The sequence below is a fragment of the Amphiura filiformis genome, chromosome 10 (genome assembly GCF_039555335.1).
Source record: "Amphiura filiformis chromosome 10, Afil_fr2py, whole genome shotgun sequence".
NCBI classification, from domain to species: Eukaryota; Metazoa; Echinodermata; class Ophiuroidea; order Amphilepidida; family Amphiuridae; genus Amphiura; species Amphiura filiformis.
In genome coordinates, this window is record NC_092637.1 from 7,042,733 (window position 1) to 7,058,371 (window position 15,639).

Genomic DNA, 15,639 nt, shown 5'->3' on the forward strand with positions numbered 1-15,639 from the left:
CAAATGAAACATAGCTTAATCCTAATTGTTCATTTAGTCCTAAAGAAAAAGTTCACTAAATTTTTACTAATTTCTTCAGTCCTTTTTTCAAGGACTCGGACTTGAACTCTGAAGCTAACTACTTGGACTGGGACTCGGACTCGGACCCCAAGGACTTGAGGATTCGGATTTGAGTCCTCTTGAGTCTTCCTCAAGTCCTCCTCGAATTCGGCAAAATTTGGACTTGTTAGGGCTTATATTTTCCTTTATTTGAATCATTTACCACCTGAATTTGGTTTTGCTGTGGAACCAAATTCAGCAGCCCGGTGCTTGTAAAAATAGCAGGTTTTCAATTGATAATTGCCATCACAACCAAAATGGGAGCTAATTTAATCGATTCTTCAGTATTTTTCCTGCTGATGTGTGGGACTTTCTGTATACTACTATATATGATAATGTCACAATGGTAAACAGCTTTAAGTTCAAAAGGAAGAAAAGGGGAAAACTAGAAGGAACATGGGGAAATAATTGATTACAAAAGAGCAAATATGAGCCAATGGTTACACCTGTACGATATGGCAAGTGTCAAACTAGGTAGTTTTCATAGTTATTGTCCACAGCTTTGAACATTGATTGTTAAAGTCATAGCATAATCATATAATATTGTATAACTTGCTATCTGCAGTAGTAGATAGTACATTGTGTAATATGAAACCTCAAATCTCATTAGTAGTATATTGCTATGAAATCCAATTTGCTAATTTCTATTTTGAACATAAATTTGACAAATCACATTAACCTTCTGTGACCTATAATAAACATAATTTTTACTGTTTTTCCATCTTCCATTTCCTATCTGCCATCACAGATACCCAATATAATGTGCTGCCATTGATATGCCGCACAGCTAATTAGTTTTTATCCTCTGAAATTCAATTATGTACCGATCACTTCAATTATGTACCGATCACTTCAATTATGTACCGATCACTTCAATTATGTACCTATCATATATATAAAAGACATAATTCAATCAATTTATGATGCGCAATTACACTTACTCAGCCAATAATTAGATTAAGTTATAAGGCAAAAATGAAGTTTGTTATGCTGCGCTTTTTTGTAAGTTGCCTGAAATCCAAAATGCAACATTTAATTTGTTTAAAAAGGTACTGTTAATACTCTAATAGAGGTTATCCGTGTTCTATAAGTTGCATATCCTATCAGCGACTACTATATCTTGTTTAGGACTTTCAAAAGAAGAACCTGCATGTGCAACCATGACTGCTTCAAAATAGCCCGCCAAAGTCACGCAGGTAACTCCGAGGTCGTGCAATGAATTGGTTTGAATGAGGAATACTACGGGAATCAGCGCCTTTTGTTAGAAGTCACGTATGAGTAAAGTGGATAACCTCTATTGATGGTTAGGGTTAGTAAAGTTTTTTTTACCGTAGCTATTGCAATATGCAACAATTTCAATGCTAAAATGGCCCACTCCCCACTATTTTAACAATTGATGTGTAGCTTTTTGGTAATTTTTCCCCCAGTATAATTTTTCCTGGTATATAGAGCCTTTTTGTCCCCCGCATTAGCACCAATCCGGCTTGAAATGTCAGGGGGTACAGCTGGCCAAAATTGTTGAACAGATATGATAGTCGTTAGCGTGCGCTTTGAAATTGGCCGTGCGCTTTGAACTCAAAATTTGGCCAAAACTCTAATTTTATATTGCGTTGGTCCTGTATGGACTACAGCGCGCAGCAGGCTATAGCAGCACTCACTCAAGTGGAGACAGTATAACCATTGACCGCAATGTCGTATAAAAGCTTACTCACACAGCGAGAAATCAATTACCCTTCTATTGTCAGTAGCCTTAGTCAGGTCACTTCGCTAATTATACATCTCATAAGGTCCGAATAAAATAGCCATGGGTGGCTGTGGATTCATCCTACCATGGCGATTTCTACCGTGAAGATATCGGGGCGATGTCACTGTGTGATGCATCATGTTGCAAAGGATTGTGGGAAGAGTAAGAAATCTTCCCTGGGATATAACCTGAACTGAAACAGGGTCTGCTATAATACAACCACTTGGGAAATTTGGTTTTAAAGGGATTAAAAACAAAAAATAATGAAATCATACTAATGAATTGTGTTTTTTTATTATTAATTTTTTTTTTTTTTTGGATATGTAAGAACTTTAGGTCAAAGGAAAGATTTAAAAAAAAAAAAAAAAAAATATCTGTCATAGAAATTGGGATTTTTGTTGGTTAATGGAAATTATATGAAAACATGTTTGTTCATATTTGACAAATATTTCAAGAACAACAAGAGCTGTACATATTTTGAAGCAGTTAGAATTACAGCCAAAAAAATCATGTGTTATATTAGGGCTTCCCAAAATTGTGGGTTTCACCCAAATGTGGTCTCTGAGCTCTTCTTCTATAGGGATCATGAACCTTGATTGAAAATAAGAGGACAATGTATAATTTAAAATAGAATAGGTTCTATAGGAGGTGAACCTATTCTAAAGCAGTATACAGACTTTTTAGTGTACGTACAATATTGTATGTACAATATGTACGTTATTTAATCTATGGCCATTCTATTTCCAGTAATGTTTAAGTTCTAACAAATGTTTGATGACGTAAAATCGATAATATATTTCTGCTAGATATTGTATGTAACATACTATCGATTTTTCAGTCATCAAACATTCGTTAAAAATAAAAAAATACTAGAAATAGAATGGCAATAGATTAAATAACGTACATATTGTACATACAATATTGTAATGACAATACTCGAGTCTGTATACGACTTAATACTTTACTAGATCCACAAAGGGAAATTTCACTCATGAGTGCTCATACAAAATAAATATACATATAAAAATACACACATATTATTTACAACCAAACATCTAACATTAATGGTAGGTACTACTGTCTGTTCAATTAGCTTAGATTCTTGAATTTTCAAGATATTTGAAAAAATAAAAAATGTGGTCAAAGTCATCAAAGAATAGTGTTAGCACAGCCTTAGACCTAACGTGATTTATACTTTTCAAGTTCTAAAGTTCAATTTAAAACCCAATTTCTTTTCAATTTTGGTCTTTTCCCGCGATATTTTTATAAAAAGCCGTAGAACGTCGGGTACCATAAACTTTTTTGAATCAATCCATTTAGAGCAATGGGGACGAAAATCACAATACGCAGAGATAGTATTTATTTGACCATCCGCATCATCACGCAGGAAGTATTGTCCAGCAAAATATTTGCCAGTATGCCTAATTTGTGTTGAAACACTACTGTTGAAACATTACGTTATTATTTATCAACTAAGGTTTTCTAAAATTGGCCCAGCTTATATAAATACATTCTTTGCGTATTTATTTATTTATTTACAAATTCAAAGTATAGACCTCTATAATTCCAAAGTTAGTCACAATTATTTATTTATTTATTTATTTATTTATTTATTTATTTATTTATTTATTTATTTATTTATTTATTTATTTATTTATTTATTTATTTATTTATTTATTTATTTATTTATTTATTTATTTATTTATTTATTTATTGTGCGAATGGGTCTGAGAATGGGTCTGAGAAGGTGTAGGCCTATAGACCTATTATAAAACTTCACATTTATTTTCAATTTGTTATTTCGTTTTGTTTGTTGAATTTAAACTAAAAAATTGTGAAACAAAAGAACGTATGTACGAGAAAATATGATTTTAAACAATCAGGTTACAGAAAATAATTCTTGTAAAGTCACTGTATCTGAAAATGTCAAGCGAATGCTGATATTCTTGGGAAGGAATTGTGGTATTAAACAAAACTCAATTTACATTGTAAACCGGGGGCACTTGATTTGAAATGGATATAGGTGTAGGGCTGGCACTTTCGCAGGGAGGGGAATTCGGTGAGAGCAAATTGTAAAAAATATGGGGTCATTGGGTGACAGCATGATTTTTGGCATTCGGTGAGAGCAAAATGTAAAAAATTTGGGGTCATTGGGTGAGAACATGACCTTTTTTTTTTAAACGGAATCTTTGGGTGAGAGCCGAAATAGCGCGACAGAATTAGAAACCTCGAAAATCGAATTTCTCGCTCTAAATGGCTTCAAATTTCTTTGTTTTTCAAAATAAGTGACAAAATCGGTGATAAATGAAAGTTGCTGTTAAAAGTGAACAAGTAAGGGTCTTTGGGTGACAGATCAAATGAAAAAATAGGGGGTCTTTGGGTGACAGAGCATATGTTTGTAAAAAAATATGGGGTCTTTGGGTGACAGCGACGCTGAAAAAGGGGGTCTTAACAGCCCTACATACGCCACCTCCAAAGTTGAGTGCCCCGGTGTAAACCAGTTGAAACAAGAACGAAATCCATAATTTAATGTCATTGTTTAGGAAAAAAATAATGCTCAGAATGCGTAAAACGTAATCACGCCATATAATTTCGTGTAACAAAAACCGATGGACCATCATCACCTATAGAACCTATCCAATAACCGGAACGGTATAACAATTGAAATGGCAGGACAGATTGGTGGACAGATTGTTTTGCTAAATTGGATAGGGTCTATGCCCTAAGTTGAGAATGGACCGTCCCACTTGATTTGTAAAAAGGTCGCGAACCCTTTCGGTGAACCCAAGTAACTGCCTAAAATGAGGCAAAATTGAAAAGAAATGGGGTTTTAAATTGAACTTTGGAATTTGACAAGTATAAATCACGTTAGGTCTAAGGCTGTGCTAACACTTTTCTTTGATGACTTTAGCCACAAGTTTTTATTTTTTCAAATATCTTAAAAATTCAAGAATCTAAGCTAATTGAACAGACAGTAGGTAATGGTGTTGGCATTGGTGAAAATTACATTGTAAACCTAGAAGTGAACCAGAAGTCATTGATCCTACAATCAACGAAAAATGTCTTGGAACTCTTGCGTGTAAATAACGGAAAACTGTCACCCCCTCTCCCCCGTGCAATGTTGAGAAATACCAAAGTCTTCAGCGGTTTCCCGATGTGTTCCAACATTGATTGATGGGGAGCGGGGAAGGGTAAATCATTGTTGTAGATGTCATGCTTGTTCCCAGGCAAAATATACGTCATTTCCATGATCATGTAACATTCTGCACGGAATTTCGACAGAGTGTACCAAGCGTTCCAAGGACTTTTTTCGTAGATTGTCTCTGCCGAATGCAAAATATTTCATCTAAATTTCGTTTTTGTCTCATAACTCAAAAACGGAATGTCGTATGAGTTTCTCATTGCACACGATTTGAGAGTGGATTATATGCTTTGGAATCATAACAAAATTGTTGATAAAGAAATTGGCTTCTTCAGGAAGTGGTCACTTCAATCACCCCCTATTCCAAAATACACACATTTCGCAATTATAGCTCTAAACTGCTCTAAAATGTACTTTCTGTCCCATAACTCAAAAACAGAATGTTGTATGATCTTCATATTTCACAGGCTTTGGAAGTAGACCATGTACTTAGGAATCAAAATACAATTGTTGATAAAGAAATTGGTTAGTTCAGGGAGTGGACACTGAAACACCCCATACCCTAACATACACGCATTTAATGACATTTTTATGCTATATCTTAAAACCGAGAAATCGTATCACGGCTCTAAGCTGCATGATTCCGAGTTGTTTAATTTATTTTTGAAATTAATATTTAAAGTTCACCTTCATAGCACTTGTCAGATAGGTGAACGAGCGTTATAAAACAGAAAAATGAGTTTTAATTAAATACTAAAACCGCATGTACGTTAAGATTGTAATGAAGTCAATAATAAACTACGACTATCTTCAGTAGATAGCATTAACTTGTTTTTGACATGATGTAACAACTATCTTCAGCAGATTTGTGCTTCACATTTTTGTGTATGGGGTGTGTGTATAATGTGGTGGTGTGTGCGTGCGAGGGAGGTGTTGGGCGTGGGTGTATGTGGGGTAGGGCGGAGGGAGTTTGTAGGACTATTAAAAGATCACATTTAAATCGGAAAGTATTTCATTTGGGGGCTTTTGGGAAAGAAAGAAAGAAATAATTAAATTAATTAATCAAACATAGAGAAAGATAGGAAGAAAGAAAGACAGAAAAAATTAATCAAAAATGTATACTTCATGTATTTATAATAAACAAATATTTTCACCGGGTTCACCGTCGCAAATAATAAATGAAACATAAAAAGTAATACCGCCTGGGAATCGAACCCAGGACCTCATGTTAACAAGACCTATGCCTTAACCACCCGGCCACGTGAGCTTCGTGATTAAGCTGCTTGCAATTTGAACCTATAAGCGGTCACTTCAAACTTTTTCCACGTTCATGTTTTTATTTATTTCAAATGTCTTTCGTTCATTCAGTCATTCATTCATTCATTCATTCATTCATTCATTCATTTTTCTTTTTTTATTCTTTCTTTTTTTTTTTTTCTTTCTTTTTCCTTTTTTTTTTTTTTCTTTCTTTCTTTCTTTCTTTCTTTCTTTCTTTCTTTCTTTCTTTCTTTCTTTCTTTCTTTCTTTCTTTCTTTCTTTTCTTTCTTTCTTTCTTTCTTTATTTTTAATACAAAGAAAGAAAAAAAGAAGCATTGAAAATAATGAATGCATAAATTGGCAATGATTCACGCAAACAAAACACGAATAGTCAAAGGGTGTAAAGTGTAAACCCCTAATGGTAATCTGTAATGGTAAACTGTTGCATTGAATAGCGTGCATACTGAGCAGTTTGCCCTGCATTGATAGTAATATATACGTATAGATATTTATTTCAATTCAAAATGGCAAACTGTTAACAAATGTCATAAATGCGATCAATTTGTCATTCCTTTTGTATTCAAACATCCTCAATTGGTATAGCCAAGGTAAACGAACGTCACGCTCCATGAGATGCTGCTTAAAAACCATAAAATGTCGATTTTGGACCATTTTGTCATTATGGTAAACTGATCCACTTTGCCATTTGCACTATGCAGCTTTACACTTTCCCGATACCTGACTACTATAAAAGACCAAAACTGATTACCTCGATAGCGAAATGGCAGCGTGGCGCAACGGCTTAGTCCTTCGACTGGTAATCTTTTGACTATTGATTGATGCCAATGGTTCGAGTCCCCGTGGTGGTCGATTTTTTTTCTTTAAGTGTATTCAATTGTTGTTTTCTTTTTTCTTTTTTTTTCTCACCGCAAAAGCGTATTTTATTATAAATAATATTCAGAAATGAGTTGTTTCAAATTGTTATATCACAATCTTTCTGATTCGCTTCGGATAAGCCTATACTCAGCAAACGCAAAGTTTTACAGAAAACATTTACATGTTGGGTTATATTATAAAGGGTACAGAACGTTTTAATAACATTCAAAACATTTTGGAAAACATGCTGCAAAACATTGTAATATTTTTTAAAACTATATTTGTAGTGTTTTTGAATTATGAGACAAAAAAGCGAGATTTTAGTCATCATTACGAAATGTGTGTAATTTAGCATAGGAGGTGTTTTCAGTGACCATTCCTAAATAATCCAACATCTTGATCAACAATTTTATTGTGATTCAAAGGGATATTATATACTCCCAAATCGTGTGCAATATGAAGCTCATACAACATTTTGTTTTTAAGTTATGGGACAAAAATAACATTTTAGAGCAGTTTAGAGCCATAATTACGAAACGTGTGTTGTTTAGCATAGGGGATGGTTTCAGTGACCACTCCCTAAATAAACCAATTTCTTTATTAACAATTTTGTTATGATTTCAAAGCATATAATCCACTCTCAAATCGTGTGCAATATGAAGCTCATACGACATTCCGCTTTTTTAGTTATGACACAAAAACGAAATTTAGATGAAATATTTTGCATTCGGTAGAGACAATCAACGAAAAATGTCTTGGAACTCTTGCGTGTAAATAACGGAAAACTGTCACCCCCTCTCCCCCGTGCAATGTTGAGAAATACCAAAGTCTTCAGCGGTTTCCCGATGTGTTCCAACATTGATTGATGGGGAGAGGGAAGGGTAAATCATTGTTGTAGATGTCATGCTTGTTCCCAGGCAAAATATACGTCATTTCCATGATCATGTAAAATTCTGCACGGAATTTCGACAGAGTGTACCAAGCGTTCCAAGGACTTTTTTCGTAGATTGTAGGTTCATAGCTTGTTATTTCAGCATGATTTTAAAGCTTACCTAACTTTTCCTTGTATCATTGTAAAAATTGTAAAAATGACCACTAATAAATGCCCCACCCCTTCGAAAATGTCATGCCCAGGTTTATGAGAAGATATACATGGTATAAGAAGTTAAAAGTGACCGGAAGATATTATGAAATGAATACTCCCCCACAATTCCATCAAAATTGATGGTTCCAGGTATATGATATCTACCAACATAATATCCTAGTTTTAATCTTTAACCCTTTTGAAATAAATACTGTACAAGTCTCTAGCAGCCATTAACTCTATTGGACTATTCCATTTAAAATCCACACCCCCTGTGGAAGATTTTGGAAATATCTTCTACATTGGGAGTATGAATTTCAAATGGAATTAACACATTAGGCAGTTCCTTTCAAATTCCATACACCCTCTGAGAAATATTCAACTTGAATTTTCCCTAGAGGGAGGGTTAGTTTTAAATGGAACTGTGCTCATTCCATTTGAAATACATACTCCTCCGTGGAAGATATTGTGGAAGTATGTTCTACAGGGGAGTGTGAATTTCAAATGGAATTAACATCAGCTCCATTTGAATTTCATGCACCCTATGAGAAAGATTCAACTTAAATCTTCCACGGAGGTAGGTTGACTTTTAGATGGAGCTGCCTAATGTACTCATTTCATTTTAAATCCAGACAGGCAGACACTCATGATGAGGATGAAGATGTTGGAAATATTTTGTACATTTGGAGTATGAATTTCAAATGGAATTAACACATTAAGCAACTCCATTTGAATTCCACACACCCTCTGAGAAAGATTGAATCTTTCTCAGAGGGTGTATGTAGCTGCCTAATGTGCTCATTCCATTTGAAGTCCATACTCCCCATGTGGAAGGTATTTCCAAAATCTTCCACAGGGGTAGTGTGGATTTTAAATGGAATAGCCTATTGGTGCAGTATCTCAGTGAAAAGATGTCAGTTTACTCATTTATGCCCTTTTGTCATTTAACGGTACAACTGAGAAAGGACTGATGTATAGCGTCATGTTACCTGTATCATATGATGAATATTTCATGATCCAAAGGAACTGGTGCATATCGCTCGTTGTCACCTTAGGCTAAAAAAAAAGATTGTTTGTTTGTCCTCCACAACTTTTTCAGAATTGGGTCAGTCGGTGGTCGGTCGAGATTTAAAAAAAAAAAAAAATTTTAAGGTCATAGCCAAAACATGACTGTATGCCTTTAATTAGCTTAATAAATAGCCCAAATAGATATTTTTCTACTGTATACCACTTCATTCAACCGTTTTAAAACAGTTTAGAAGTGCATAGAAACTGTAAAAATAACTTTTCAGGATGTCAAAAATGTTGAAAAAAACAAACTTTTTCTGAAATTTCCAAAATTAGGTTCGGTATTCATTTGTATAAGAAAACAAAAAACAACAACTTTTTTTCCAGATTGTCCAGATTAGGGTCGGTCGGTGGAGGACAAGCAAATAATCTTCTTTTTTTTGGCCTTATTTGAAGGAAGTTTGGTGGCGACAAGTTTCTGTAACATTATCATTTGCCATAGTGAAAATGGGCTATTCCAGTTGATATCTTTACACCCCTTATAGGAGCCATGACATTCATTTTCCATACAGGGGGTGTAGATTGCAAATGCAGTGACCCATTCAGGGTAACATTTGAAATTCACACTTCTTGTCTAAATGATAAAGGTTGTGTCTTTCAGGGGGTGTATGGATGTCAACTGGAATAGTCCAATATCAATTATAGAGGTTTAAGCTATACATTTCATTGATGTAATAAATACACATTTTGTCACTCAGCCCAGGGGGGTGTGCATATTGAATTAATTTAAAAAACTATCAATGTTTCCATGGCAAAGTCAAGAATTTGTCAGTATCTCTGCATGGCATGCAAGGGGGCATTGGGCAATTCCAATTGAAATACATACCCCTGTGGAAGACATGGCCTTAATCTTTGACACATGGAGTGTGACTTTCAAATGGGGTTACCTGAATGGGTGACTCATTTTGAAATCGACACCCCTTGTGTGAGAGATTAAAGGCATGTCTTCCATAGGGGGTGATGGATTTCAACTGGAATAGCCCATTGCTATATCAAAATGACTGCAAATGACAGTATAAGGCAAAAAAAAATGTTTGTCTCAAAGCTCGCGCGCGCATTTGTAAAATCGTGAGATTTGGAAAAAAAGAAATGCAGAATTTTTTTTTATTTCAATTTTTTTTTTTTTTTTTAGTTTTTCCAGAAAAATTTGCCGAAAATCAGATTTTTTTTCTCCACATACCATGAAAAAAGTCAGGAATAAAAAAAAATAAAAAAATCGCATTTCGCATTTGTTTTCAAACCACTTGTGAGCTTTGAGACAAACCATTATTTTTTTTTTTTAATGTGAAAATCTCATACTACCAAATGTCAGGCCCCATAGAGACGTGTACTCAATTTGTCTAAAGAAAACTTCTTTTTTTCTTTCATTGGAGCGACTCGGTTTCAGTTCTTGGCGACATTATGAAGGTTTAAATTGGCCCTTGGCTGATCTGTCCGACTTAGAAAAACAATAGGTTGGCTCTCAATATTTTTATGAGCCCATATTGTCAAGGAATTACATACTCTCCGTGCAAAATCATGCTTCCAGGTTTTTGGACAGAAAACAAAAGAAAAAGGTGATTAAAATCATTAAATATTACTCAGTATTTTACATCTGTGGTACACTTGCAAGATTTGACTAATGATGACCAATCCAAATTGTTACTTTTACTCTGTGGGCCTCATTCATAATGATGTAACAAATACATACGCATTGTCACTCGAAATTCTGCCTTTTGGATAAAATGGCAACGTAAAACTTACAATCATTGAAAATTATTCATCTTGTCGTCTCGTTGACCTGAATACTTCATCATAATTGCTAACAGCAAATAAAATAGCAGATCAAGGTGTCACAGTGACCTGTTTGTTGAAATTTTTTACCAAGTTGTATTTGCATTTTTTTCTTGAAATCTGAATTCATTACTTTGTGATCTACTTGTGAGAGTTGAGTTAGGCCTACCGGCATCTGATATATAGGTTCTGACCCTAAATTATGAAAAACAGATAGTGCAAAGTTATTATTGTCATTCATTACCACCATTTTACAAATTTATTTCATGAAAATAACATAATTTAGAAGACTATTGAAATAAAATCTTCTATTCACTGTTTTAATGCGCATTTCATAGGTAATGCACAAGTAGGCGGGCTTATTTGCGGTGATTGTGCTTGCCGGGGGGCACATCATACATTTTGGTCGGTATGTTCCCCCGGAATTTTAAGGTGGTGGGTCTATGGGAGCTGGCAGCATACCGGTAAAAGGGGGGTCTTTTGGAGCTGTGAACAAGTAAAAGGGGGGAGGGTCTTTTGAAGCTAGGAACAGTCAAAATCAAGGGTCTTTCTTGGCTTTCTGGTTGAATATCACCTGAAAAAAACAGAAATGTGAGGAATGAACAATTTGGGGGTCTTTTGGAGCTGAATTATCAAAATAAAAGGTCTTTCAGAGCTTTAATTTGGGATCCTTAGGAGCTGCGTAATCCAAAAGGGGTCTTTCCGCAGGGCTGTAGCAAGCCAGGCGGCTGGGGATGCCATGGCCACCCACTTTTTGAGAAATTTGTTATGTTTTTCTTTATATCTTTATTTCAATTTGGGCATATATTTGTAATTTGGCCGCCCCACATTTGTGATGGCCGCCCCACATTTTTCAACCTTGCTACGGCCCTGCTTTCCGGTGTTAAGTCCCCTCCCTGGTGTGCTTGTGTACTGTTTGCACATCAAGAATCAATGGGCAAATGCTGGTTAATTATGTGATATTAAATTACGCACTTTACTTACATCCCTGCGACCTACATGTACAAGGTGTCCCATAAAAAGGTTACATGTAGAAAATGGACCGTATTTTGCGATGGTACAACGAAAAGATGTTATTTTCTCAGGTATTATTAATTGATCCTTCTTGTAAGTGTTTGCGAAGTTTCAACTCCGTATCTTAAAAGAAACTTAACTTATGAGTGCAAGATGACAGGGGTGTCAAGAGTGGCTAACCATCAACATGATCAAACGAAAGTTGAACACAAGCATACTTTTGTTTTCACATGTTTTCTTTATTACATTTAATTTTCTCTTGTTTTCTTATGGCTGATAAACTTATTGCACTAAAGAAACACATTGACAAATTAAATATTGCACATCTGAAATTAAATCAATTCAAGAGCTCCTTGACTTTTAGTGGTAACAAATAACTGAACAACAAAGGAAAATGGTCATTAAACATGTTAAAGAGGAGCACATTTTTGTGAAGGCAAATTCTGCACGCTGTATCTCCCGTCATCATCATGATAAAATTAATAACGATCTTAGCATATACTCTCGAAATAAAATTGAACAAGTTTAATTCTCTGTTCAACAGAATAAAATACTGCATCTTCTTCCATGTTACTGCTGGCCCTATTCAAATGACCCGCCAAATGAATTGCGAACCTCGTGTTGCTTTATGTCACGTCACGTACACATGGTAAACAGCGTGCTCAGGAATGTGTGGAATGCGGGATAAATATGCATGTTGTGAACTTGACATCCACAGGAGTACTAGTAAAGGGTATATAGATTATGTCATGAAAAGGACATTTAAATTGGTTGACGTTAACTCAGATTATTTTCCAAAACCTACATGTAACCTTTTTTTGGGACACCCGGTACATCTGCGTGTTTACAAATCATAAAATATGAATGGATCATTCGCATCCTGAATATTCATGAAGTTATGAATTTAAGTACCGTATTCGTCCGAGTATAGTTTTTTTTGTTTTTTTTTTTTAATTTTTTTTTTGGTTTTGAGTGTCCCTGGACCTAGACCTAGATGCTAGGATCATTCATGGTTGACCTAAAAAAAAAAATATATATTTTGTATTTTAATATGAAAATTGATAATTTGTATTCATGTCATAGTCTATTAATGATTTCAAAATGCATTGAATTTGAATGCATTTTGAAATCATTAATAGATTATGACATGAATACTAAGTATCAATTTTCATATTAAAAATACAAAATCATCTTGACATTTTTTAAGATTTTTTTTAGGTCAACCATGAATGACTAGCATTTAGGTCTAGGTCCTGGGACACTCCAAAGCCGAAAAAATAAATAACTTCCCAAAAAAAAAAAAATTTTTAATTTCTGAAATTTTTAGAAAATTTGGGGGTGGGATTTTACTCGAAGGTGGGACTATACTCGCGTCAGTACGGTAGTTCCTTCTTTTAGAGCCTCGGGAGTGTATAATCAATCATTGGATATTGCTTTTTCATACTGAATACAATGCAATAGATATGCTTGACATTTCTAATTTTCTTTGAATTACTATGCTAATTTTACAATTGTTTTAAAGAAAATTTTTTTATCCAAACAGTTACATTTCAGCACATCACACCAAGCTCCCACTGTGCACCCGTTCCTTTTTAAAGGAATTTTTATTCATACGGAATATAAAAAAATATTAAAACTTGTTGTCTGCAGTGGACACCCCTGTGGAGAGAGTTAAAGGTTGGAGACTGTGCAAAGAAATAAAAATAAAAATTGCTCTAACACAGGTCTATGGTAAAAAAAATGACCCCAAAACTGCATTTTCTGAAGAAAAAGTTGGCTCCTTAAAAAATAGAAAGTTAGAATAGCCCCCATGTCACAGGAGAAGTGCTCAAAGTTTTCAAAAAATTGTCAAAATATTTTTTTGCTTTTTAAACAGAGGCAATATTCCTTCAAACCTCACTTTATGATTGGACAAATCAATAGCAGTATCATCATCTACTCATTTAAATATCAATTTGTTATTAAATTATCATTTCAGATATTGCAAGTTTCAGCGACACTGCTACTGCCCGTTACGTATGTATTGTCTACACATGACTGGGGATATATCTACTAGGAAATTTCAACATATCTGGAACTATAATGTACTCAAATATAGGGCAGCCAATCGCTCTACGGTAGCCATGGATTTAGGAAGTCATACTTTGATGATTGCCGGATTCCATAGGATATAGGAACCTGAATACACTGCTTCACGGGGAATCATTCACTCTCTCCATTATAAGGTAATTACACCTTTATTTACATCTAATTAGTTTTGCATTCTATATATATCTAGCAGGTGGTACCTGGATACCTATGTAGTCATCCAAGGTCTTGTTTACTACTGTGTTTACTTAGACAATAATAACTGAACACCATCTATTTTGAGGTCATTGTGTGAAATCGGAGGGTTTTGTTTTGGGCTGAGGTATTTTTACCGAGGCCAAAAACAAAACTTGACAATTTCACACAATGACCTCAAAATAGATGGTGCAAAGTTATTATTGTCATTCATTACCATCGTATCTGATATTTTGAACAAATCAAAATGGCATTTTATGTTATTTTATGTCATAAAAGGCTATTAGATATAACCAGTTTTAATTATCGTTATACCCTAAAAAATCGATCAGGCGAATTTGTCAATAATGTCGACAACAAGAGCTACCAATCACAGAAGCGTGGCGGCATCCTGTGGGATGTGCGTTGCCATAACGCTTAGCGTATACACGCACACATGGAGTCGTTGTGAGTTATTAATGACCGTACATGTGGAATAGCCCAAAATGTGATGGCTATCAAGACTACCAATTCCAAATGGATTCTATATAGCCTAAGTCTATGTATTAATAAGATTGCACTTATATACTTGAATACTAGGATTACATGTAATTACTTTTAGTTTTAGTCTATTAAACAAGTGTTTACCTGTGAATTGTGATGGTTGTCCAAGGTCAAAAAGTGGAAATTTTCACGTGATTAATATTTCACATTTTGCCCGTTTGATCTGTTTCCATTGTTTTTAAATTTGTGATTCGAAGTTTCCTTACATTGGCCTATACACAAAAGGAACATATTCATGCATTGGTAGCACGAAAATAAATGTAGTGCAAAAATGTCCATTTTTACCGTATTTATTTACATTGCCTTGTTGCCATAACAAGCATAACCCTCTACACACGAATGTCGTTCAAAATTTTCTTTAAAAATTAAAATATTTCAGAAATGTACATTTTCATGACTAAGAAGCAGCATGAAAAATGCATTAAAATGAGTACAATCAATGCAGTGGTTTTTGAAATAGCTGTTGATATTTTGAGAAAATATCTCTAAATTTGCACTTTTTATGTTGAAACCTATGGCTTGCACATAAGCATTTAGGCTATATTATAGAATAGAGGTTATCCGTGTTCTATAAGCTGCATATCCTACCAGCGACTCCTATACCTTGTTTAGGACTAGCCCGCTTCAAAATAGCCCGCCAAAGTCATGCAGGTAACACCGAGGTCGTGCATTGAATTAGTTTGAATGAGGAATACTACGGGAACCAGCGCCTTTTGTTAGAAGTCACGCGTGAGTAAAGTGGATAACCTCTATAGC

The 15,639-nt window shown here is 34.7% G+C and overlaps 1 long non-coding RNA gene across 1 annotated transcript in view; it reads left to right on the top strand.

Moving 5' to 3' along the window:
• LOC140162458 (uncharacterized) overlaps window positions 1-15,639 on the top strand; it is a 347,701-nt gene that overhangs the window by 22,588 nt on the left and 309,474 nt on the right. Inside the window, exon 2 of the long non-coding RNA XR_011860292.1 lies at window positions 14,036-14,282. This is a non-coding gene — a long non-coding RNA (uncharacterized lncRNA). The remainder of the gene's footprint in view (window positions 1-14,035; window positions 14,283-15,639) is intronic.